Genomic DNA, 27780 nt, shown 5'->3' with positions numbered 1-27780 from the left:
AAACAAAGGACCTAAAAATTAAAAGTCTATAAATATTATTAAAAAATTATCGAAAAAGTTAATGGAAGAAAACCACAGAGGTTAGAAAAAAAAATAAGTCAAAAAATGGTAAACATGTAACGAATAAATGATCATAAAAAGAATAAAATAAATAGGTTAGTTAAAAAAATAAGTTAAAAAGTCTTAGAAAACTAATAGAACGAATAAATAAAATAAAGACAAAACAAAATATAAGAGGGTAGGTTAGTTAAAACAGAACAAATAAAGATGGGTGTCCTCAATACCCTTGCTAATCGGGCCCTAAGAATCTCCGACAATAAGAGCTTTGAGAATGAAAAATCCCATCTGCTTGATGTCTTTGTTGAGAATGACTATAGTAGATACTTGGGTTAGAAGGCTTTTCTTAAGGCTTCCAGGAATTCTGAATAAAAGGGAACCGAGGGAACGAATTCCAGGTGTCTTTCTTCCGTATGTTCAAGGGACTACTGATAGGATTGGAAGGATTCTCTGGAAGCATAGTATCCCTGTGTCCTTCAGGCCCCTGAACACCATTCGTGGGTCCCTAAGATCTGTTAAGGATCCTATCGACCCTAAGGATATGAAAGGGGTTTACTTGATCCCTTGTTCCTGTGGGACCCCCTATATTGGAGAGACTGGTCGCTCCATTAATCAAAGGATTAGCGAGCACGCTGCGGACCTTAAGCATAGGAGAGCCAAATCCTCCGCTTTAGCTGAACACGCTGCGGACCTTAAGCATAGGAGAGCCAAATCCTCCGCTTTAGCTGAACATGCTGAGAAAACCAATCATCATGTTTGCATTGAGGAGGCTAGTGTTATCATCGAAATTTAGGGAAGCTCTTGAAATTGAAAAAAGGCCTTGCAATCTTAATAGAGACGATGGCTGGAAAGTTAGTAGATGCTGGGTCCATGCTCTCTCTTCCGAGGGTTAACTTCTTTTATTTATTATTTTATCATTATTTTATTATTTATCTAGTATTAACCTTTTTATTTTAACTGATTTATGTTTTATGGATTTACTTTTATTGATTCATTTTATTATTGAGTCTTTGTAACTAATTTTTATTATTTTTTCTTAATTTATTTATTTATTTGTTCTGTTTTAACTAACCTACCCTCTTATATTTTGTTTTGTCTTTATTTTATTTATTCGTTCTATTAGTTTTCTAAGACTTTTTAACTTATTTTTCTAACTAACCTATTTATTTTATTCTTTTTATGATCATTTATTCGTTACATGTTTACCATTTTTTGACTTATTTTTTCTAACCTCTGTGGTTTTCTTCCATTAACTTTTTCGATAATTTTTAAAAAATATTTATAGGCTTTTAATTTTTAGGTCCTTTGTTTTGATTATTTTATTTTTAATTTATCTTTATTATTATTATTATTATTATTTTTATTATTTATGTTTTTCACAATAACTAATTTATTTCTTTATTTACGTTTTCATTTCTATTTTAATTTTCAATTATCTATTTATTTGTTTTAATATTTTTAAATTATTTTGACGTTTCTTAGTTTTTAATTATTTTTAATTTATTTTTCATTTATGTATTTACTTGTTTTATTTTGAATATTTTTAACTTATTTTCCTAACTAACCTTTCCCCCCTTTTTTTCATTTGTTAGTTCTTTTATGCATATGTTTATTATTATTAATTTTAATAGTATTTTAAATAATATTAGTTTATATATATATTGCTTTTAGGGTCCATTATTTAACTAATTTCTAATATTTATTAACATATGTAAACTAAATTCCCTTCAATTTATATTTTGGTCCTAATTCTTTCTAACTAAGCTAATAAAATATTTTTGACCCCGGTCCTTGAGTCAAACTAGCCGTTGGTCAGGAGGCTCCGTTCTGCCTATTTAACTTGCTTGGCTGGATCTGTTTCTTCAACTTGTCCTGACGATGAACCACACTTGTTGGTTCGAAACGTGTCGACAAATGATTTTCCATGTGATTTTCGCCGAAAAATCTCTCTCTTAACTGATATGGATCACAGAAGCCTGAACTCTGTTATTAGAAAGGTTTTTTTTTTTTTAAGGTTTCAAATGTCAGTGTGGATCAAAGGTTTTAAAGGTTATTCTAAAGAATTTTTTATAAGGTTGAAAGGTCAAATTGTGATCACATCTTTTTTCTTTTTTTAATTCGGTGAGAGATTTATTTTGAAAACATATTTTATGTATAAAAAATAAAGGTTTCATATTTTTTAATTTTCTTAAGAAAAAGGAAAGCACATCACTTTATATAGCAAAGTGACGGTTTTATTTAATAAGATTGATATTTATTAATTGATTTTTTTTTTACGTTGGGTGAAAGAGCATATTTTGTATTATGAGTGTATATTGAAAATTATATATGGAAAGAAAGTTGATGCAATAAGGAAAGAAGATAAAAGACAGAAGAAATATAACAATTATGGGTTGCAAAACGAGATTGAAGCAAATCAAGAAAATAAATTGAAAGGAAGAGTCAGAGTATTTCAAAAAGCTCATAGAGGTTCTCATCATAGCCAAGGCATCTAAAAGACAAGCAAATGAAGCAAAACAATTTGAGGATGAATGGATTGGGATGGATCTGGTAACACTTCTAAAATTCACTGGTAAAAATTTTGATTTTTCGGTTGTCAAAATGAAACTTTTCTTTGATGTAAATAATTGATTGAGTACTGGTCTAATAACACATGTTATAAAGTATGTGATGCTTTAGTATTGGATCTTATAAAACAGACATTGGATGAGAATTTTTTGTGCAAGGTAGCAAAAAATACATCTTCCCAAGAAGCATGGAAGATCTTGGAAGCAGAATTTGGTACAAAGGAAAATGACATGCAGCAACAAGTTGTGTCATAGTCTATTGAAGAATCAATAGAGAAGTCAGTAGTTGGTCTAAGAGTAAATGAGCAAGACTCTAGGAGGACAAAAGAGCTTGGAAAATCCCACTCAAATGTGGATGATGGACGTGAAGATTGTAAAAGTGAAACCCATTCTGCAGATGTGCATATGGATGAAGAAGACATAAACTATTGCAAAGGGAGAAGTTGAAGCCTTTGTGTATGAAGCAGAGAAAGAGCATATAAATGCTTGAGAACTCCACTATAACATGGATGGTGAAGATGATAGTGAATCCCATTGTGATGAGGCTCATGTGGATGAAAACTACAAAGTGAGTTGTGAATTGGTGAATCCAACAATAGACTTTGCTAATGATGGTGAATCTTCCAATAAAGAATTTGTTGTCGCTACTACAACACTCTCCAAATTTTGGCCTATATTCAAACTTTGGAGCCTCCTTTTTATCATGTGAACTATTGTTTCTAGTTGTTAGAGTCACCCTATACTTTCTTCCTAAGTTTCTAAGTCCCTTGTTGAAGGAATTTGAAGTGTCGTATTTTATTAAGTGAAGTGTTGTTCTTTATGAAAGACAGTTATGACACACCTATAAGGGGCAGGTCTCATGCTTTATCTTCCATTAATGGATTATATCTATCATAGGGACATGCATTGGACTTATCCTTAATGCATTATTGTAGAACCCTCCTCCCACATCTACCCAAGTAATTGACCAACCAGGGTAAACATGTGACGAGAAGTTACTATGACATGATTCAACTCCCTATGTATCTATTAAGGAAGTGGAACTGGCGGAACACAACACACAAACCTTCTATATCAGCAACAAAACTCCTAGGAGCCATCCCAACTACTTACGTAACCAGCCCCTAAGACTAAAATTTTGTGCATCAAATCCCTGGACACTCCCTCAATATGGACAAGGGTGCGTCTGGGAGGCTCCAGAAGCTCCCACAACAAGGTCAAGGGACCTTTCGGGGACTTTTCTCCCCAGTGTTGTCCCAGTGTCTCTGAGATTTGTGCCACTTTTTCAGGCCTGGAGCCTAGGTCACTGCCTATAACCCAATGACACCTTCAGAAATGAAATTTCAGAGTGGAACAAAGATAAATTTGAAAAACATCAACAAGGGCTAGACTAGACCCCTATTAGCCATGACAGGCATTTCATCAACATGTCAAAAACATGAAAGCTGCAAGTCTTAACAACAGAAATGAGCATAGGGGTACCATACTTATATGAGAATCGCTAAGAAGAATTGATGACTCAACACATCAGCTGCAATTTCATCTATTAGGCCATAAATACATTGCCATTCATTTACAAGTAAAAAAATGATGAGATCCATACATAGCCACTATCATAATACATGTTCATAACTAGCATAATAACAATATAAATACCAAGGAAACAACAACCATATAATCCACATATAAACCAGTGTAATACTCATGAATTAACAAGGATAAATAACCTCGTATTAATGATGCAAAGGACAACTAGGTTTGGGACTTCCACGATCCACCTGACCATAGACATGGCTAAGCCAAATCTCTCTTCAGTGAGTCATCCTTATGCCATATTCCAAGCATGAATGTGGGATATCATGGAAAAATCCATCAAAACCCAACCATGGCTTCCAGAGGCCAAGCCACTTGAACCCATCAAACAGTGGTTCCACCTCACAGTTGGATATCACAAACCATCACCAGATTGGTATCTACCCAAGCCTTCTAGGGATGTAAAGTGTTTGTTTCAACCAAGGTTTCCAGGACTAGTCACTCAACTCACAATTGTCGTCGAGCTCCAAAGCGTTTTTCCAACAAAGGCTCTAGGACTAGTAACTCAACCCACCAAGGGCTCCAAAGCCCAATGAAGGCTCCAGGAATAGTAACTCAACCCAAGTTGTTAAAGGGCTCGAGAGTGTTTTTTCAACCAAGGCCCTAGGAACTAGTAACTCAACCCACATATAAAGGAACATGAGAAAAAACCAGAAAACAAAAGGATATCTAGGAAATGACAAGGCTGGAAAAATCCACTGTCAATCCACAAAATCCTCCATGCTAATGAGATATCATAAATAGGAAACCACATGCATATGTCATGCATGCCAAAACTAGTGAGGAAACATACATGCAACTCGGTACTTGCAAGCAAAACCCATTGTAGTTGTTGATCCCGATGTCCTCTTGTGTTTTCCTTCTCTTAATTTTCCTTCTTGCTCCAAGCATCCAAGTATTCCACGCTCTCTAAAAGTGTTCCAATAAAACTCTAAATGTCCAAGAGTATGAGAAAGAGAGAATAGAATGAGAGCTCCCAAACTAAACTGGCAAAAAACTTACACTAACTAAGCCTCCCCACTGATCCTCATAAGCCTTTTTATTAATGAGTCCTCTGTTTTCTTCAATTTCCATTATTTTCCTTCATTTTCCTCCTCACATGAAACTTGTGACCTTTCACCTTCCGTTTCTCCTAATTTCCATTATTTTCATAAATAAAAGTGACAAAAATTCCATTTTTCCTTTCCAAAGTCTTTTCCATTGCCTTTTCCAATTTCCTTAACTATAATAACCGAAATGAACACCCACTAGGATGTTTTTCCCACCATTCAACTTGGAATATGTGTCCCATGACCTTGGTCTTATATTTTTTTACATGGATTTTTAACCATGGCTATTACAGAACCCTCCCCCTTATGGGAACATCGTCCTCGGTGTTCAATGACACCTACAACAAACAAGACTGCTGAAAAGCAAAACATACTACGTATGGAGCTTTATAACATAACTTGTTACATTATTTACACTGACCACTGTTGAAACATGATAAACATAATGTTTACTGGAGATTTATAGCACAACTCATTGTGGTATTTACAATAACAACCAAATATACTTAAGCACATTTGCTTCAACCAACATATAACCATAATGTCTGTGGAGATTTATAAACCAGCTCAATACAATATTTATAATAATATACACATATACACATTTTCTCAGCTAAGAAATAAAAGGATATGATGCCCGTATCAATCAAAAAGGGAATCCAAAGGCTCACACCTCCACCCTCAAAAGTGATACCAGGATTCACCTCCTTCTTAGGAATTCCAGAATCCACTGTCAAAGTCAAATCTGCGTCCAATGTCCAACACTACAATTCTACACCACTTGTCCTCTTAGTGAACAGTTATCGGCTCATTGTTCTAGACGCACTCCCAATGTGCATTTGATTCCATATGGAAATGCTAATGACCAAACCAAACCCATCCCCCATCATGCAATTAATCAAACATTCAACAACAGATTGACGACATAATAGACACCAACTTTCAAACACCAAATACACGACATAACAAAACATTCAAGCACGAAGTATATGACATAAGAAAGCTCATACCTTAATGTATCTCAGGGGAGGCTATCTTGTTTGCACAATCAATCTAGATTAGCATGATATAACTTCACGACATATTAACTCAAACATAAATAAGGTCATGATATCCATAATAGTCACTAGCTAATTTCTGCACACTACCCTTCCCTGAACCCCTGGCATGGTAACAACATTCAAGAGGCCTGGAATTTTTGGTGTCAAGCCCACAAGGGAAAAGCCAGGAACATGCCTCTCCTAGCCTGCTGGGCTATTTGGATTGCTAGAAACCACTCCATATTCAATCTCAAGGACCCTCATTGGCCTTCCATTCTGCTTCATACCATTGCTGATTATGATCTCCTTCTTGAGGATGACAACATAGCCCCTCTGTGAACCATCATACCTGAAAACATAGACAAATCTAAACCATGGGCATATTTTGATGGCTTTGCTCAGGAAGCAGGATGTGGTGGGGGAGCCATACTTTTCCTTAATGATTCTCACAGGTTTAAAATTCAAATTAACCAGGGAAAGGGTACAAACAATTTGCTGAACTCTGTACAGCAAAACATCTCATATACTTTGCCTTAGAACATCATTGCAGCCATCTTCAATTGTTTGGTGATTCAAAAATTGTGTGTAACTGGCTCAACAATGCATCTCATTGTAATGCATATACTTTGAGGCATATTCTAGGAGAAGCTCGTAGATTGATAGCCACATTTGACTCCTTTGTCTGTCGACATATTTACAGGGAACAAAACTCGGAGGCCGATCAACTTTCAAAAGAGGCAGCGTATTTACAGGGCAATGACTGGTTGATACAGGAGGAAATCGATGGTACCTACCATCAATACTATCACAGACCATTTGTAGAACATGGACAAATTGGGCTATAAGCCCAATATTTTGCTGATCTCATTGTATAAATTATATTTTTCTTATATCTATCTTAACGGTTGTATATACAACAGTATTGGTTTTGGTACATAGTATATCTCTCTCTGCGCAGAGATGATAAAATTTTGGACCTTGTTCCCTCCTTCTGTCGAGGGAAGTTTTGATACAATATAGTTGATAGCAGACTCCCTGCATGGAGTAACATCGATTAGCAATTAAGTTTTTATCTTTATCCAGACAGTCTCATGTATCTTGATAGGCAGCCATGCCTCCATATACATATGCCTTGGCATCTACAAAATGTAATTTCTTATATATTAATAGAAATTACGACTTTTTCCATGGGAAAAAAATAGTCACTAGCTAACATGTTCACATCATAAACCCATAAACAAATATCATCCATACATAATAATCGCATTTTCACATTCAGTCTAGATTAGTATGACATAATATCACAACATATTAACTCATCCCTGAATCTTATAACCCTAACCATTTTCATAGACTAATCCAAATTAGTATGATACATATAGATCAAGATATTAATGTAATAACCCTAATCATCAAGTTATTAGCATATAAAAACAACAAGTTATATATCATGTTCATCAACAACATATAACCTAATCATCAAGCTAGCTATCATATAACAACAAAAAATTAACCTATAACATACTCATCAACAACATATAACATAATCATCAAGTTTTCTAACATATAACAACAATAGCAAGGCACACAACCACATGTTACAATCATTCATGACTATCTTACACATGTGCATATGACTACACTAATCAACTAGCATCTATCATGTGTGTAACCATAACATCAATAGATTCATGAAAGACATACACATAACCATAATGAATATAACAACCCTTAACCTACATACCTGCATGCCCAACATACAAACATGTATGACGACATGCTCTTGCCTCGAGGTCCAATGCTGCAACTTCGCTTTGATGGTTTGTAACTATTGCTTTATCTCAACCAACTCATTAGCATCATAACATACCAATAACATCATGATGACCTAATTTCATACAATGACCTCAAAATGCATGTCTGACCTACAATACATGCATAACCATAATCATGAAAATGCGTGCGTAACAACATATATACACTTACATGCATAACAAATGCATATACAACCTATATGCATTCATGAAAAACACATCCCAACAACAACAACATCAATTCCTACATGGAAACACAATTGTAACAATGACCACTACCATGCATACACAACAATCACATATACAACCTACACGCATGCATGACAAACACATTATGCCCATCTAGTCCAAGTCTTGAACCATGTTTTGACACCACTTTGTGGTGTCAGATATGACCCAAAGAAAGTGCAACCCACTCTGATAATAATATGTAGCACCCTCCTCCCACACATACCCAAGTAACCATCCAACGGGGGTAAGCATGTGATGCGAAGTTACTATGATATGATTTGACTCCATATGTATCAGTTAAGGAAGTAGAACTGATGGAACACATCACATAGACCTTCCACATTAGCAATAGAACTCCCGGGAGCCATCCCAACCACTCAGGTAACTAGCTCCTGAGACCAACTGAAGTTTTAGTGCATCAAACCCCTGGATGCTCCCTTGATATGGAAAAGGGTGCGTTTGGGAGGCTCAATAAGCTACCATATCAAGGGAAAGGGAGCTTACAGGGAAATTTTTCCCTAGTGTTGTGCGTACGTCTCTGGGATTTGTGCCACTTTTTCAGGCCTAGATCCCAAGTCACTTCCCAGAACTCAATGGCACCTTCAAAAATGAAATTTCACAATGGAACAAAGATACATTTGCAAAACATCAACAAGGTCTAGGTTGGACACCTACTAGCCATGACAGGAATTTCGTCAAGCATGTCACAAACATGAAAGCTATAGGTCTTAACAACAAAACTGAACATAGGAGTCTCATACTCATCTGAGAATCGCTAAGAATAATTTATTCCTCAACACATCAGCTGCAATTTCATCTATTAATACATAGATACATTGTTCATTCATTTACAGGTAAAAACATGATGAAATCCATACAAATCCACTGTCATAATACATGTTCATAACCAACATAATAACGGTAGAAATACGAAGGAATCAACAACCATATAATCCACATATAAACCAATATAATAATCATGAATTGATAAGGAGAAATAACTTCATATTAATGATGCAAAGGCCAACCAAGTTTGGGACTTCCACGAACCACCCGACCATAGACATGGTTGAGCCAAATATCTCTTTATCCAGTCACTCCTGTGCCATATTCCAAGCATGGATGTGGAATCTCATGGAACAATCCATCAAAACTGAACCAAGGCTTCCAGAGGCCAAACCACCTCAACTCATTTTGCAGACATGCATATGGATGAAGAAGACATAAAATATTGCAAAGAGAGAAGTTGAAGCCTCTGTGTATGAAGCAGAGAAAGAGCATATAAATGCTTAAGAACTCCACTATAACATGGATGGTGAAGATGACAATAAATCCCATTGTGATGAGACTCATGTGGATGAAAACTACAAAGTGAGTAGTGAATTGGTGAATCCAACAATAGACCTTGCTAATGATGGTGAAGCTTCTTATAAATCATTTATTGTCGCTGCTACAACACCCTCCAAAATTTTGGCCTATATTCAAATTTTGGAGCCTCCTTTTGATCATGTGAACTATTGTTTCTAGTTGTTAGATTCATCCTATACTTGCTTCCTAAGTTTCTAAGTCCCTTGTTGAATGAATTTGAAGTGTCGTCTTTTATTAAGTGAAGTGTCATTCTTTATGAAAGGAAGTTATGGAACACCTATAAGGGGCAGGTTTGGTGCTTTATCTTCCATCAATAGATTATATCTATCATAGGGACATGCATTGGACTTATCTTTAATGTATTTTTGTAGCACCCTCCTCCCACATCTACCCAAGTAATTGGCTAACCAGGGTAAACATGTGACGAGAAGTTACTATGAAATGATTTGACTCCCTATGTATCAATTAAGGAAGTGGAATTGGCAGAACACAACACACAGACCTTCCACATCAGCAACAAAACTCCTAGGAGCCATCCCAACCACTTAGGTAACTAGCTCCTCAGACCAAATGAAGTTTTAGTGCATCAAACCCCTAGACACTCCCTTGATATGGACAAGGGTGTGTCTGGGAGGCTCCAAAACCTCCCACAACAAGGGCAAGGGACCTTCTGGGGACTTTTTTTCCCAGTGTTTTGCTTGTTTCTCTGATATTTGTGCCAGTTTTTCAGGCCCAGAGCCCAGGTTTTTGCCCATAACTCAATAACACCTTCATAAATGAAATTTCATAGTGGAATAAATGTACACTTGCAAAACATCAAAAAGGGCTAGACTGGACTCATACTAGCCATGACAAGCATTTCATCAAACATGTCACAAACATGAAAGCAGCAAGTCGTAACAACAAAAATGCACATAGGGGTACAATACTTATATGAGAATTGCTAAGAAGCATTGATGCCTCAACACATCAACTGCAATTTCATCTATTAGGCCAGAGATACATTGTTCATCCATTTACAAGTAAAAAATTTATGAGATACTTACATAGCCACTGTCATAATACATGTTCATAACCAACATAATAACAACATAAATACCAAGGAAACAACAACCATATAATCCACATATAAACCAATATAATACTCATGAATTAACAAGGATAAATAACCTTATATTAATAATGCAAAGGCCAACCAGGTTTGGGACTTCCACGAACCGCCTGACCATAGACATGGTTGAGCTAAATATCTCTTCATTCAGTTACCCCCGTACCATATTCCAAGCATGAATGTGGGATCACATGGAGAAATCCATCAAAAGCAAACTAGGGCTTCCAGAGGCCAAACCACCTCAACCCATCAAACAGTGGTTCCACCTCACGGTCGAACATACAAACCATCGTCGGATTGGTATTTACCTAAGCCTTCTAGGGATGCAAACTGTTTGTTCCAACCAAGGTTTCCAGGTCTAGTAACTCAACCCACAACTACTGCTGGGCTCTAAAGCATTGGTCCAACAAAGGCTCCAGGACTAGTAACTCAACCCACCAAGGGCTCCAAAGCGTTTATCCAATGAAGGCTCCAGGACTAGTAACTCAACCCAAGTTGTTACAGGGCTCGAGAGTTTTTTTCCAACCAAGGCCCGAGGAACTAGTAACTCAACCCATAGCTAGAGGAACATGAGAAACAACCATAAATCAAAAGGAAAATGAACCCACAACACCATGGTTATCCAGGAAATGGAAAGGCTAGGTAAATCCACTCTCAATCCAGGCAATCCTCCATGCCAATGAGATATCATAAACAGGGAACCACATGCATATGCCATGCATGCCAAAACTAGTGAGGAAACATACATGCAACTCGGTACCTACAAGAAAAACCTGTTGTAGTTGTTGATCTCGATGTCCTCTTGTGTTTTCCTTCTCTTCCTTTTCCTTCTTGCTCCAAGCATCCAATTATTCCACACTCTCCAAAAGTGCTCCAATAAAACTCTAAATGTCCAAGAGTATGAGAGAGAGAGAGAATAGAAAGAGAGCACCAAAATTGAACTAGCAGAAAACTTACACTGACTAAGCTTGCCCACTGATCCTCATAAGCCTTTTTGTTAATGAGGCCTCTATTTTCTTCAATTTCCATTATTTTCCTCCTCACATGCAACTTGTGACCTTTCACCTTCCTTTTCTCCTAATTTCTATTATTTTCATAAATAAAAGTGCCAAAATTTCAATTTTTCCTTTCCAAATCCTTTTCCATTGCCTTTTCCAATTTCCTTAGTTATAATAACTGAAATGAACACGCACTGGGATAATTTTCCCACCATTCAGCTTGGAATATGTGTACCATGACCTTGGTCTTATATTTTTTACATGGATTTTTAACCATGGCTATTACAGAACCCTCCCCCTTGAGGGAACACCATCCTCAGTGTTCAGTGACACCTACAACAAACAAGATTGCTGAAAAGAAGAACATACTACCTATGGAGCTTTATAACATAACTCATTGCATTATTTACAATGACCACTGCTGAAACATGATAAACATAACGTTTACTGGAGCTTTATAACACAAATCATTATGGTATTTAGAATAACAACCAAATATACTTAAGCACATTTGCTTCAACCAACAAATAACCATATTGTTTATGGAGCTTTATAAACCAGATCGATACAATATTTACAATAATATACACATATACACATTTTCTTAACTACTAAATAAAACGATACGATGCCTGTATCAATCAACAAGGGAATCCAGAGGCTCACACCTCCACCCTCAAAAGCACGGGGGCTTCACTCAATGAACCTCTGGCATATTGCATGCGTTCATGGCATACTAAACAATACCCCTAATTGGACTACATATTGGAGAATAACTCAAAAAATCACATTATTTAACCCCCTACCAATATGAACCCAATACACCTCCCCAATTTAAAGAACCCTTACTTTCACTAGATATTGTAGGTATCCATTTTGTCATTAACATTTTTTATGCGCTCCATTTTTTATATTTGCTAATATAAAAACCATTTATCCCATATATATACCCCAATATATTAAGTCAAATTTTCCTTATTATATATCCTCCAATATGAACCCACGTGGTATGGTATTGCTCCACCAGTGAAGCCCCCTTGCTCAAAATTAGTACCAGGATTCACCTCCTTCTCAGGAAGTCTAGAATCCACTATCAAAGTAAAAGTTGCATCCAATGTCCAGCGCTACAATTCTATGCCACTTCTCCTCTTAGTGAACAGTTATCGTCTCATTGTTCTAGGCACACCCCTAATGTGCATTTGATTCCTTCTGGAAATGCTAATGACAAAACCAAACCCATCCCCCGAACTTCCCTTCACTTCTATGCAGTCCCTCGAGCGATCCAATCACCCCCTTCCATGTAGTCACACACTTTCCAAGTTCCACTAGCACCCCCATCCTGAGCAATCCATCCCTTGGCAAGGTTTCCTCACATCAGAAGGTCCATAAACCAAGGCATATCTTTGCCTCAAACCATCATACTGATCATAACATTCTCATGGAAATCAATGGACATTATTGGGTACCAGTGTCCCATAATGGCCCTACTCCTGAAGTGCTTTACCATCATACTACTATCTGTTCCAATTTATTTCACTATTGTTGCTAATTCTTGCAGCCAGTTTCAACCATCCAACCAGGAATTTCATTCTTTCTTGTACCAAGCAAATAATTTCCATAGATTCAAAATAAATTGAATAAATATAAATCATACCTCATTGGTGGCCCATCAATAAGGTATACTTGCAATTTTGTTCGCTTCCTATCACAACAAGTCAAACTAGCATCTTTGACCAAATCATCATGTATAAACATATCACATCAGGTTAGCTCAAAACACAACCATCATAGATCAAAATCATAAATCACATGTAACCATCATAAAGAATAATCATAGATCACATGTGATCATCCTAGACCAGAATTGAAAATCACATGCATAATAAAATTGCAATAAAATATTGATACTTATCCTTTAATCAATCCTTAGCTTCTACCTTTGTCCTTATTTTGTATGCACACTGGATCGGTTTCCACACTTGATAAACACCTAGTTCCTTCTCTTCAACCAAGTACACATACACATAATGTAGATCAGACACACATAACCACACACGACATACAATGCCATGCAATACATGCACTTACACCTGACATACAACACATACACCTACAACTAGTGTACAACACAACACAATACATACACCTACATACGGTGCACACCACAACACAATACATACACCTACACCTGATGTACAACACAATACATATACATACAGAGAGTACAAAACAATGAATACACATGTCATGATACCACGACTACACAATGCACATACATAGTATCGCATGCCCGCAACACATCATGTATGACATGCACACAGTACCACATTTATTTGTAATTGATATAAGACAATTAATAAGGTATTATAGACTCATGTGCATGGATGTGCCTATGTTATTTTGTGCAACGGATTGATAAGATTGCAAAATACACAGGCAATGAAGCAGTTAAAGAAAACATAACAGGCAAACATATAAACACAACAATTTTAATAAGTAGTTCACCCAATACTCCTGGGCTATGTCTCTCGGTCCAACCTTCATTGGTGGCCTCTCTATTATGTTTTCAAAGCAGATTTTTTACAACAGTGAGCTCAATTTGAGTTTCACTCAACAAATACAAATCAGTAAGACTGTACTTGGATCCCCCAAGTCTCTAGAGTATACAGACTCTCCTTACTGACTCTTGACCTCTATTGGTCACAGTAGTATGAGCCCAATCTGGGACTCATACATGACAGGCATTACAGAGGAGTGCGCTTGAACCTCTCAAGCCTTCTCTAGAGTGCACAAACTCTCTGACTCTCTCTATCTCTATCTTAATCCTGGCTCGATGTTGCCTTTGCTTTTGTAGGTCAGCTTAGCTTCTTCTCTTTGCTTTTGGCTTACTGCCTACTACTCTCTTAACTTCTCTCTCTATCAATTTGTGGCTTTAAAGCCAATCTGCTTCCTGACTATTTGTTTCTGCTTCCCGGCTTTTCGGTTCCCTTGCCTCTGTCTTTTGAATCCCTCTGTCCTACATAATCAGTCACTGTATAATGCCTCACATGGAGGTGGCCACCTATTTCATAACAAATGAGTGTTAGTTCTCTTGGACATATTTGAAACGACCGTTTTTTTTCCGTTAACTCCAAGAATACCCGCGAAACACGACCTTCTGCTAGCACATCGTCCATATCAGACTCCAAATCCTATGTGAACTCACTTCATAACCTTGTCAAATCTAGTCATCCATCGGAACATGTCTCCGCCATTGATCTGGGGGCCCTAGATCTGATGGTCATTGTTCATATTGGGCAGCTAAGTAGCATGATGTTTACCTGTCTGATGTGAGCGGTTTCTCTCTCCCCTCGCCAGAATGCGTGGTGATCACTGTGTGGCATCGGGTGGAACTCGGTCAAAACCGATTACCGCTCGAAGCCCCTCCAATATTCTGTCGGTTTTGTGGAATCCCGCTCTGACGGAAACAATGTTTTCCACATTTTATAATTATTTTGGGTCTGGGTGCTTGGGGTTTCTCTTAACTTAGAGGTTTTCCCTGCGATATGCAATTAGCGACTTGGCACTAATCGCATATCGAAAACTACCTTTATTGCTTAAAATTATCCCTGAATTTGCTGGTTGGGGTCAGTGTGTGTTACCATGGTCCACCGCTCTGCGCGCTAGATCGACGACCCTCGTTGATCCGTGTTGATCGCCATTGCAACTACCTGAGCATTCCCTCCAATAGCTTGATCTTTATAAGGCTTTTAATCTTTGGCATGATTTTTAAAGAGTTAATGAAAACTTAGAGAGTGTTCTAGGAACCATTTGGATCACACCTTCCCACTGAAAAATCTTTTGGACCACCAAAAGTTGATTTTTAAGCATCAATCAAGTGAGGATATGAATTCCTCACTTACCCAATTTCTATCCATCTTGCACTGCTTGGTTTTGAACCTTTGAGTCCAATCCTGAGGTACTCAACATCCCCTCTACGCGTAGTTCTCACCTTCTTGTCCAGAACCGTGTCTTCCTGCAAATCATTGAGAAATTCAGGCAACAGATCATCAATAGAAGGCAATTGACTCTGCTCTTCAGGATCTTCAATCAATGAAGGTTCAAACAGTCTCAAGCTTTATGCATTAACTACTGAATAGATGTGCATGTAAGCTGGCAAATCAAGGCGAAAAGCATTCTCACCGATTTTCTCAAGTATCTTGAGAGGTCCATACCTTATCGACTTCAGCTTCTTACCTTCACCTTGCATTCTTTCTTTGCTGATATATAGCTAGACTTGATCACCAACTTGGAAACTATGCTCAATCCGATGCTTATCATGCCTTGCCTTGTACTTGGCTTGGTTCTTTTCTAGTTGTTCCTGTACTGCTTGGTGAATCTCTTGGATTTGTTCAATGAACTTGGTTTCCTTGTCCACATCACTGTTTCCATCAACCGATATGTCTTTACTAAAGACAAAATCCAAGGGAGACCTTGGTATGAAACCAAAAACAGGTCTCAAAAGGATAGCTCTATGAAGAAGAATGTTTAGCTCGGTTGTAAGCATGTTGCACATAACACAAATGTTCATCCCAAAGCTTGGGATGCTTACTGCAATAGCCTCAGAGCAACTGGATCACTGTCCAGTTGACCACCTCTGTTTGGCCATTTGTTTGTGGATGAAAGGATGTGCTCTTCTTCAGTCTGGTGTCTATCAATTCCCACAGACTTGACCAAAACTTCCCAACAAATCGGAAATCTCGATCAGATATAATAGAAGTGGGTAATCCAAAATGAACCCATACATGCTGAAAGAACAACTTTGCTGTTTGTTCAGTTGTAATCTGTTTGTTACAAGGTATTAAAATACACATTTTGCTGAACCTATCCACAATAACATATAAATAGTCATGACCTTTTCTAGATTTAGGCAGTCCCCCAACAAAGTCCATGGAAACACTTTCCCAAGGATGAGAAGGAACTGGTAGTGGAGTGTACAAGCCTAGTTTTCTATTGTTGGGCTTGCTTTTAGCACACATGGTACACCCTCTTACATATCTAGAAATTGTTTCATTCATTTTGGGCCAATAACAAAATCTTTGCAGCTGTGCAACTGTTTTACTTACACCAAAGTGACCTGATATTAGAGAAGTGTGTGCTTCTCGAATTATCTTTACTCTTTCAGTTTGAGGAATGCATAAATTTCCAAAATGATAAAAGAGTTGCTCCTTAACATGATAATCCAATTCTTCTACTTGTTTTCCATGACTTAAAGTTGCATATACATCTTTAAAATCTATATCTTGAGCATACTATTCAATGTAGCTTTCATGCAATACTGAATTATGCTTAAGTATAGTAGATGCATTTATGATTGGTCTAGACAACATATCTGTAACTTTATTGTGTATGCCCTTTTTATATCTGATGACAAGATTAAACTGCTGTAGAAAACCCATCCACCTATAGTGTCTTGATTGCTGCAACTTAGTTTGTGAGTGTAAATATTGAAGTGGTTGATGATCAATATGTATAACTGTCTCTTTGCCCATTAAATAATGTTTCCACTTTTTCACACTTTGTACTAATGCATACAATTCTTTATCATATGTGGGATAATTAACTACTGTAGAATTAAATGTCTCAAAATGATAAAATATGGGTTTACCGTGCTGCATCAGCACTGCTCCCGTGGCATAGTCACTGGCATCCATTTCAATCTCAAAGGGTCTTTGAAGATCAGGCAGTGCTAGTACTAATCTTTTCTTTTAAGGTGTCGAAGGCTTTCTGTTATTTGCCTCCCCACTGAAACACCTTGTTCAATCATGTTAAAGCATGTAAGGGAGCTACAATCAAGGAAATGTTAGCAATAAACTTTCTCCAATATTGTGCTGCTCCTAGGAAGCTTCTAAGTTCTGTAGCAGATTTGGGTTTAGGCCGGTTTACAATGACTGCAACCTTAGAGGTATCTATCTTCAATTCAACACCCCTTGCAATATGACCCAAATAATTCAAAGATGTTTTTCCAAATTCACATTTTGATAACTTAACATAAAGATTTTCTCTTTTCAAAACATCTAGAGTATTCTTTACATGCTTCAAATGTTCTTCCCATGTTTTACTAAATATAATAATGTCATCTAGATATACAATGACAAAATCATCAATAAAAGGCATGAGTACATCATTCATTACTCTCATGAAAGTAGCAGGAGCTTTAGTTAAGCCAAAAGGCATAACTAACCACTCATACAATCCCTGCTTTGTTTTGAAAGAAGTCTTCCATGCATCTTGCTCTGCAACTCTGACCTGATGGTAGCCACTATGCAAGTCCAACTTGGAAAAGTAAACAACTTCTTTCAATTGATCTAATAGATCATCTATGCGAGGAAGGGGATAACGATTTTTGATCGTTATGTTATTCAGTGCTCAGTAATCAATGCACATTCTCCATGAGCCATCTTTCTGTCTCACCAAGACAATTGGAGACCCACATGGTGATGTGCTAGGTCTTATGAACCCTTTCTCGAGCAGCTCCTGTACCTGCTTCTTGATTTCTGCATTCTCTAAAGTGGACAACCTTTTATACCTGTGGTTGTGATCATTGTTTCATCCCTTGATTCTGACCCCAAATCCTTCTAAATAGCTGCAACAATCTTCTTCTTTTTGCCATCGTACTTCTTGGGCCTCAGCTTGAGATGCAGAATTTAGCAGTGTTCATCATCACGCCCATCCTTCTTGCAATGAGTGCATGAAGGTTTGGTCTTTTGTACAACATTTGTCTTCCTCTCTTTCCATTTCTACTTTCTCTTTTCCTTGTTCTTGTTTGCAGTGGGTTTTGATGATCCCCCAACTTCTGGGTTCACATTCTTGCCTCTAGCCTCTAGATGTGTAGCCTAAACAAATAACTCATCTATGCTAGTAGGATTAAACATGAGAATGGGGTGCTTTAAATAGCTATGTAGACCACCTATATACTTCAGCAAAGTTTTAGGTGAGTCTAAAGAAATTCCTAGAATCAGAGCTCTTTTTCTAAATTCTTTGGTGTAGCTTTGTACACTTTGCCCTTTTAATTGGCGAAGAGTTTGCCAACTCATCATAACTTGTTGTATATAAGCTAGTGGATAGAATTGATTTTTAATGGCAGAAACAAATTCATTCCTTGTCGAAAGAATTTTACCATGCTTCTTCAAATCAACTTGTGTCCTACCTTCCAACCATACTAGGGAAGTGCCTCCAAGGCATAGGCTAGCCAGCTAAATCTTTCTCCTTTCCGAATCAATGTTCTGCACTTTGCAATATACATCAATCTGCCTAATCTAGTTATCTAGCTTTTCTGCATTCAATTCTCTGTCATAAACTGGAAAATCAAACTTCACATATAATTTAGTCAAAGAAGGTTTCTTCTTTTTCTTTTAAGGGCTTTCTTTATGTGAAGAAGATGATGATGAAGGTGATGATGGGGGAGATGGTGGAGAGGGATTCTCCTCTTTTCCTTTACCTTCTGGGTGGGAAACTAGAAGAGGTTCTTCTACTCCTTTATCTTGTTTGGAGGTTGAAGAATCTTCACCTCTACCTTTCTTAAATTCTCTATACATTTCTTCTACCATGGCTCTCATGGTCATGAAATTGTCCATGAACTAGGAGTCTGATTCCAAGGGACTTTCTTCTGCCATTTTCCTCCTAGGATAGGCTCTTCCAATTTCTAGGTTAACTTCAACCAACTCTCCTTCTCCTAATTTAAGCTTTGTCCTAGTTAGCATTCAACAAAAAAGAATCCAGCGCAAGCTTGTCTAACCTTAGCAACCTAGAGCTCTGATACCACTTGATCTATAATTGATATAAGACAATTAATAAGGTATTACAAACTCATGTGCATGGATGTTCCTATGTTATTTTATGCAACAGATCGATAAGATTGCGAAATACATAGGAAATGAAGCAGTTAAAGAAAACATAACAGGCAAACATATAAACACAACAAGTTTAATAAGGAGTTCACCCAATACTCCTAGGCTACGTCTCCTGGTCCAACCTTCAGTGGTGGCCTCTCTATTATGTTTTCAAAGCAAAGTTTTTACAACAATGAGCTCAATTTGAGTCTCACTCAATAGATACAAATCAGTAAGACTATACTTGCATCCCCCAAGTCTCTGGAGTAGATAGACTCTCCTTACTGACTCTTGACCTCTATTGGTCACAGTAGTATGAGCCCAATCTGAGACTCATACATGATAGGCATTATAGAGGAGTGCGCTTGAACCTCTCAAGCCTTCTCTGGAGTGCACAGACTCTCTGACTTTCTCTGTCTCTATCTTAATCCTAGGTCGATGCTACCTTTTCTTCTGTAGGTCAGCTCGGCTTCTTCTCTCTACTTTCGGTTTACTGCCTACTGCTCTCTTAACTTCTCTCTCTATCGGTTTGTGGCTTTAATGCCAATCTACTTCTTGACTGTTCGTTTCCGCTTCCCGACTTTTTAGTTCCCCTACCTCTGTCCGTTGAATCCCTCTGTCCTGTGTAATAAGTCACTGTATAATGCCTCACAGGGAGGTGGCCACCTATTTCATAACAGACGAGTGTCAATTCTCTTGGACATATTTGAAACGACTGTTTTTTCCGTTAACTCCAAGAATACCCATGAAACACGACCTTTTGCTAACACATCGTCCATATCAGACTCCAAATCCTATGTGACCTCGCTTCATAACCTTGTCAAATCTGGTCATCCATCAGAACACGTCTCCGTTGTTGATCTGGGGGCCCCAGATCCGACGGTCATCATTCATATCGGGAGGCTAAGTATCATGAAGTTTACTCATCTGATGTGAGCTGTTTCTCTCTCCCCCCGTCGGGACGCGTGGTGATCGCTGCGTGGCATCGGGTGGAACTCGATCGAAACCGCTTACCACTCGAAGCCCCTCTGATATTCTGCTGGTTTTGTGGAATCCCACTTCGACGGAACTGAAACAATATTTTCCACATTTTATAATTATTTCGAGTCTGGGTGCTCGGGGCTTCTCTTCACTGAGAGGTTTTCTCACTAATCGCATATTGGAAACTACTTTTGTTTCTTAAAATTATCCCTGCATTTGCTGGTTAGGGTCAGTGCATGTTACCATGGTCCACCTCTCTGCGCGCTAGATCGATGACCCTCGTTGATCTGTACTGATCACCATTGCAACTATCTAAGGATTCCCTCTGATAGCTTGAAGACTTTTAATCTTTGGCACGATTTTTAAAGATTTCATGAAAACTTAGAGAGTGTTCTAGGATCCATTTGGATCACACATGTACAACATGTGCACAGTACCACTTATGCACAATACCACATGCAGAATGTGTGCACAACTTCACATCTAAACGACACCACCTACACAATGCATTATGTAAGCTGCACCACGTGTACAATGTGTACAAAATACCACATGTACACAACCCCTCATGCACGACATGTACACAACACCATATGTATAGAGCACGACATGCACGACATGCACACAACACCACCTGTACAACATATACACAACACCACATGTACAATCATGCACACAACACCATATGGACATAGTACCATATGTACATAGTACCATATGTACAACATGAACACAACGCCATATGTACATAGAACTACATATACAACATGTACATAACATAATATGTACACAACACTACATATCCAACTTGCGCACAACACCACATACACACAACACTGTATATCCAACATGCACACAGTACGATATGTACACAACACCATATATCCAACACGTACATAACACCATCTATACCGAGCACTGCATATGGAATATACACACAACACCATATATACACCAGACACACAACATCATATGTACACAATACTACATATACAACATTACACATCACCATAGGTACAATTACTAAATATACAACATGCACAAAATATACACAAAAATAGCATTGCACATCCAAAACCATACTGCCTCTAACAAGCAACCTTGCTTCTAGTGTCTCTTCGCCATCCATGCTTATCCTAGCATGTCACAAAGCACATTGTTTTCATTCTACTAATGTATCCTTTGATGTTACCTGTCATAACAAAAACATAGGCATAATACAAGCATACAATACTAATTTATATCCACATGATACTGACCTCATACATTTTTCATGACTACTCTTTCCACTTGATTCCTCATAAACTAGGGACCTCTTCATGCCATTCACTTGCATAAGCAATCATTCCTCCATAAGAATGATCCCTAGTTACCCTGTCAGACAATGACATACATACATACATGTATACATATAAACATCAACATAAAACAACCATGATCCATGATGACCTTGTCAGATAACTATGTACATACATACATATATGCATATAAACATTAGCATAAAGAAATCATTATCACAACATAATTACTAGATATAATAAGGCCAATGTTAAGAGAAATTCCTTTATTCATGCACAAACATGCACAATATTGAGAACACCGGTTCCCAACATACCCAAGGTATATGAAACCTCAAATCCGTTTACTTTACCCTTTCTGTTGCCTTTCTTATGATTGTCCTATCACCATCCATTTATCTCAATGGACCCAACCAATCCAACTAGTTGTCATATGCTTGCCTTCCGCTGCTGTTATATATGCACTAAGCTTCACCTAAATCTCATATTACATAATAGGTTTCATTCAACTTCTCTCAAGATCCATAAACTTTCCTCTTTCCCAACCAATTCCCAAGAATTAAAACATAAAGGCAAGACAAGAAATAAACAATAAGAAAACCATGAAAACCAATAACAACATGAAACCACAACAAAGTGGCAAGGCCTTGCACCATACGTAAAAAATACCACAAATCACAAAAGGCCAAAAGCACAATACTAGCAACAGACACCATAACTCCATCACCATGGTTCCCAGTGCCTCCAAGTGAAAGCTCAACCCGAGCCTTCTTTAATATTTCATGGCAATCTCTTTTTCCATGCAATCCCATGCATCATACTGCCATAAACACATAACTGTTGGTGCGTAAGTAAATATAACATCATACTAGTTACCTTACCTTGTCATACTAATGCCAAGCATGTTACCCTGCAACTGCTCACACATGTCAACCACATGTTCCAAATATCAAAACAATCATATCTATCAATTTTAAATCAACGTTTACCAAGACTAACAATAATGTCATAATCAATAGTCAACTCATAGTCATTAGACATAATGCTAAAACTGTCACTTATTACACTCAAGTACATGTAAGCTATCTCAACGCATATGTGTGAGTAAAACCATCTTAAAACAAGATCATTTCTTGATGCAATCTTATAGACATATATTCATATCATGCAATTAATCAAACATTCAACAACAGATAGACAACAACTCTTAAACACCAAATACACGACATAACCAAACATTCAAGCACAAAGTATATGACATAAGCAAGCTCATACCTTAATGAATCTCAAGGGAGGCTATCTTGTCTGCACAATCAATCTAGATTAGCATGATATAACTTCACGACATATTATCTCAAACATAAATAAGGTCATGATATCCATAATAGTCACTAGATAACATGTTCACATCATAAACTCATAAACAAATATCATCCATACATAATAATCACATTTTCACATTCAGTCTAGATTAGCATGACATAATATCACAACATATTAACTCATACCTAAATGTCATAACCTTAACCATTTGTATAGACCAATCCAAATTAGTATGATACATATAAATCAATATCTTAATGTAATAACCCTAATCATCAAGTTACTAGCAAATAACAAGAAATTATATATCATACTCATCAACAACATATATAACAAGAAGTTATTAGAAATGCTTTTTTTTTTAAGGTTTTAAAGGTTATTAGAAAGGTTTTTGTTTTACTAAGATTTTAAATGAAATAAAAAAATTAAATTTGTTTAAAAAAATTAAATTTTTTAATGATTTAAAAAAAAATTGTTTAGAAATTTTTTTTTTTTTTTTTTTATGATTTATGAGATAATTTTATTTTATTTTATTTTTTTGTCTCTTTATATATATTTTTATATTTCATTTTTTAAGTAATCAACATTTTAATCTTAATTTTAGTAGTTTTTAATTCTTCTTCTTCTTCTTCTTCTTTTTTTTTTTAATCTAGTTTGTTTTTTTATTTTAATTTTAATTTTTTTTTAGCTTTTTGTTAATGTTTTTTAAATTTTTCTATTTTTACCTACTTAATTTTATAGTTTATTTTAAGATTTTGTTTTTTGTTTTTTTTGTTTGTTTGTTTTGTTTGTTTGTTTTTTTTTTCACATTTTTGTTTTTTTTTTTCTTTGGACAAATTTATTTATTTATTTATTTATTTTTGTATGGTTTACAAGATATTTTATTTTAAAGTGTGGATCAAAGGTTTTAAAGGTTATTCCAAAGATTTTTTTTAAAGGTTGAAAGGTAAAATTGTGATCACATTTTTTCTTAATTCGGTGAGAGACTTATTTTGAAAATAGATTTTATGTATAAAAAAATAAAGGTTTCATTTTTTTTATTAAAAAAAAAGGAAGGCACATCACTTTATCTAGCAAATGGATAGTTTTATTTAATAAGAACGGTATTTATTAATTGATTTTTTTTTAAGGTTGGGTGAAAAAGAATATTTGTATTATGGGTGTATATTGAAAATTATATATATATATATATATATATATATATATATATATATATATATATATATATATATAGGGGTGATATGTAAAGAAAACTGGTGCAATAAGGAAAGAAGATAAAAGAGAGAAGAAAGACAACAATTATGGGTTTCAAAGCAAGATTGAACCAAATCAAGAAAATAAATTGAAAGGAAAAGTTAGAGTATTTTAAAGAGTTCATAGAGGTTCTCATCATAGCCAAGGCATCCAAAAGACAAGAAAATGAAGCAAAACAATTTGAGGATGAATGAATTGGGATGGATCTGGTAACACTTCTAAAATTTACTGGTAAAAATTTTGATTTTTTGGTTGTCAAAATAAAATCTTTCTTCGATGTAAAGAGTTGATTGAGTACTGGTCTAATAACACATATGATAAAGTATGTGATGCTTTAGTATTGGATCTTATAAAACATACATTGGATGAGAAGTTTCTATGCAAGGTAGCAAAAAATCCATCTTCCCAGGAAGCATGGAAGATCTTGGAAGCAGAATTTAGTACAAAGGAAAGTGACATGCAACAACAAGTTGTGTCATGGTCTATTGAAGAATCAATAGAGAAGTCAGTCGTTGGTTTGAGAGTAAATGAGCAAGACTCTGGGAGGATGAAAGAGCTTGGAAAATTCCACTCAAATGTGGATGATGGACATGAAGATTGTAAAAGTGAAACCCATTTTGCAGATGTGCATATGGATGAAGAAGACATAAAATATTGCAAAGAGATAAGTTGAAGCCCCTGTGTATGAAGCAGAGAAAGAGCATATAAATGCTTGAGAACTACACTATAACATGGATGGTGAAGATGATAGTGAATCCCATAGTGATGAGACTGATGTGGATGAAAACTGCAAAGTGAGTTGTGAATTGGTGAATCCAACAATAGACCTTGCTAATGATGGTGAATCTTCTCATAAAGCATTTGTTTTCGCTGCTACAACACCTCCAAATTTTGGCCTATATTCAAACTTCGGAGCCTCCTTTTGATCATGTGAACTATTGTTTGTAGTTGTTAAATTCATCTTATACTTTCTTCCTAAGTTTATAAGTCCCTTGTTGAAGGAATTTGAAGTGTCGTCTTTTATTAAGTGAAGTGTCGTTCTTTATGAAAGGTAGTTATGGCACACCTATAAAGGGCAGGTTCGGTGCTTTATCTTCCATTAACGGATTATATCTATCATAGGGGAATGCATTGTAATTATCCTTAATGTATTGTTGTAGCACCCTCCTCCCACATCTACCCATGTAATCGGCTAACCAGGGTAAACGTGTGACGAGAAGTTACTGTGACATGATTTGACTCCCTATGTATCAGCTAAGGAAGTGGAACCAGAAAGAAACACATAGAGCTTCCACATCAACAACAAAACTCCCAGGAGCCATCCAACCACTCAGGTAACCAACCCCTCATACCAAATGAATTTTTAGTGCGTGAAACCCCTGGACACTCCCATGATATGGACAAAGGTGTGTCTGGGAGGCTCCAGAAGCTCCCACAACAAGGGCAAGGGACCTTCCTGGGACTTTTTCCCCAGTGTTGTGCTTGTGTCTCTGAGATTTGTACCACTTTTTCAGGCCCAGAGCCCAGGTCATCGGCCATAACTCAATCACACCTTCAGAAATGAAATTTTACATCGGAACAAAGATACATTTTCAAAACATCAACAAGGGATAGACTGGATCCCTACTAGCCATGACATGCATTTCATCAAACATGTCACAAACATGAAAGCTACAGGCCTTAACAACAAAAATGAGAATAGGGGTACCATACTTATATGAGAATCGCTAAAAAGCATTGATGCCTCAACACATCAATTGCAATTTCATCTATTAGGCAATAGATCCATTACTCATTCATTTACAAGTAAAAAAATGATGAGATCCATATATAGCCACTATCATAATACATGTTCATAACCAACATAATAACAACTGAAATACCAAGGAAACAACAACCATATAATCCACACATAAACCAATATAATACTCATGAATTAACAAGGATAAATACCTCATATAAATGATGGAAAGGCCAACCAGGTTTGGGATTTCCACGAACCACCCAACCATAGACATGGCTGAGCCAAATCTCTCTTCAGTCAATTAACCTCATTCCATATTCCAAGCATGAATGTGGGATCTCATGGAGCAACCCATCAAAACCAAACCAGGGCTTCTAGAGGCCAAACCACCTTAACCCATCAAACAATAGTTCCACTTCACGGTCGGACATCACAAACCATCATCAGATTGGTATCTACCCAAGCCTTCTAGGATGCAAAGTGTTTGTTCAAACCAAGGTTTCCAGGACTAGTAACTCAACCCACAGTTGCCACCAGGCTCTAAAGCATTTGTCCAACAAAGGCTCCATGACTAGTAACTCAACCCACCAAGGGCTCCAGAGCGTTTGTCCAACAAAGGCTCCAGAACTAGTAACTTAACCCAAGTTGTTACAGGGCTCTAGAGTGTTTTTCCAACCAAGGCCCTAGGAACTAGTAACTCAACCCACATCTAAAGGAACATGACAACCAACTAGAAAACAAAAGGAAAATGAACCCACAACACTGTGGCTATCCAGGAAATGGCAAGGCTAGGCAAATCCACTATCAATCTAGGAAATCCTCGTTGCCAATGAGATATCATAAATAGGAAACCACATGCATATGCCATGCATGCCAAAACTAGTGAGGAAACATACATGCAACTCGGTACCTGCAAGAAAAACCCGTTGTAGCTATTGATCCTGATGTCCTCTTGTGTTTTTGTTCTCTTAATTTTACTTCTTACTCCAAGCATCCAATTATTCCATGCTCTCGAAAAGTGCTCCAATAAAACTCTAAATGTCCAAGAGTATGTGTGAGAGAGAATAGAATGAGAGCTCCAAAACTGAACTGGCAAAAAACTTACACTGACTAAGCCTACCCACTGATCCTCATAAGCCTTTTTATTAATGAGGCCTTTGTTTTCTTCAATTTCCATTATTTTCTTTAATTTTCCTCCTCACATGCAACTTGTGACCTTTCACCTTCCTTTTCTCCTAATTTCCATTATTTTCATAAATAAAGTGCCAAAAATTTCATTTTTCCTTTCTAAAGCCTTTTCCAATTTCCTTAGCTATAATGACCAAAATGAACACTCACTAGGATGTTTTTCCCACCATTCAGCTTGGAATATGTGTCCCATGACCTTGGTCTTATAATTTTTTACATGGATTTTTAACCATGGTTGTTACAGAACCCTCCCCATTGAGGGAACACCTTCCTTGGTGTTCAATGACACCTGC

Source organism: Pinus tabuliformis, chromosome 8, assembly GCF_031772625.1.
Source record: "Pinus tabuliformis cultivar Carrire ecotype Pingquan chromosome 8, CPIR1, whole genome shotgun sequence".
Lineage (NCBI taxonomy): Eukaryota > Viridiplantae > Streptophyta > Pinopsida > Pinales > Pinaceae > Pinus > Pinus tabuliformis.
Note: the sequence above shows the minus strand (reverse complement) of the source record.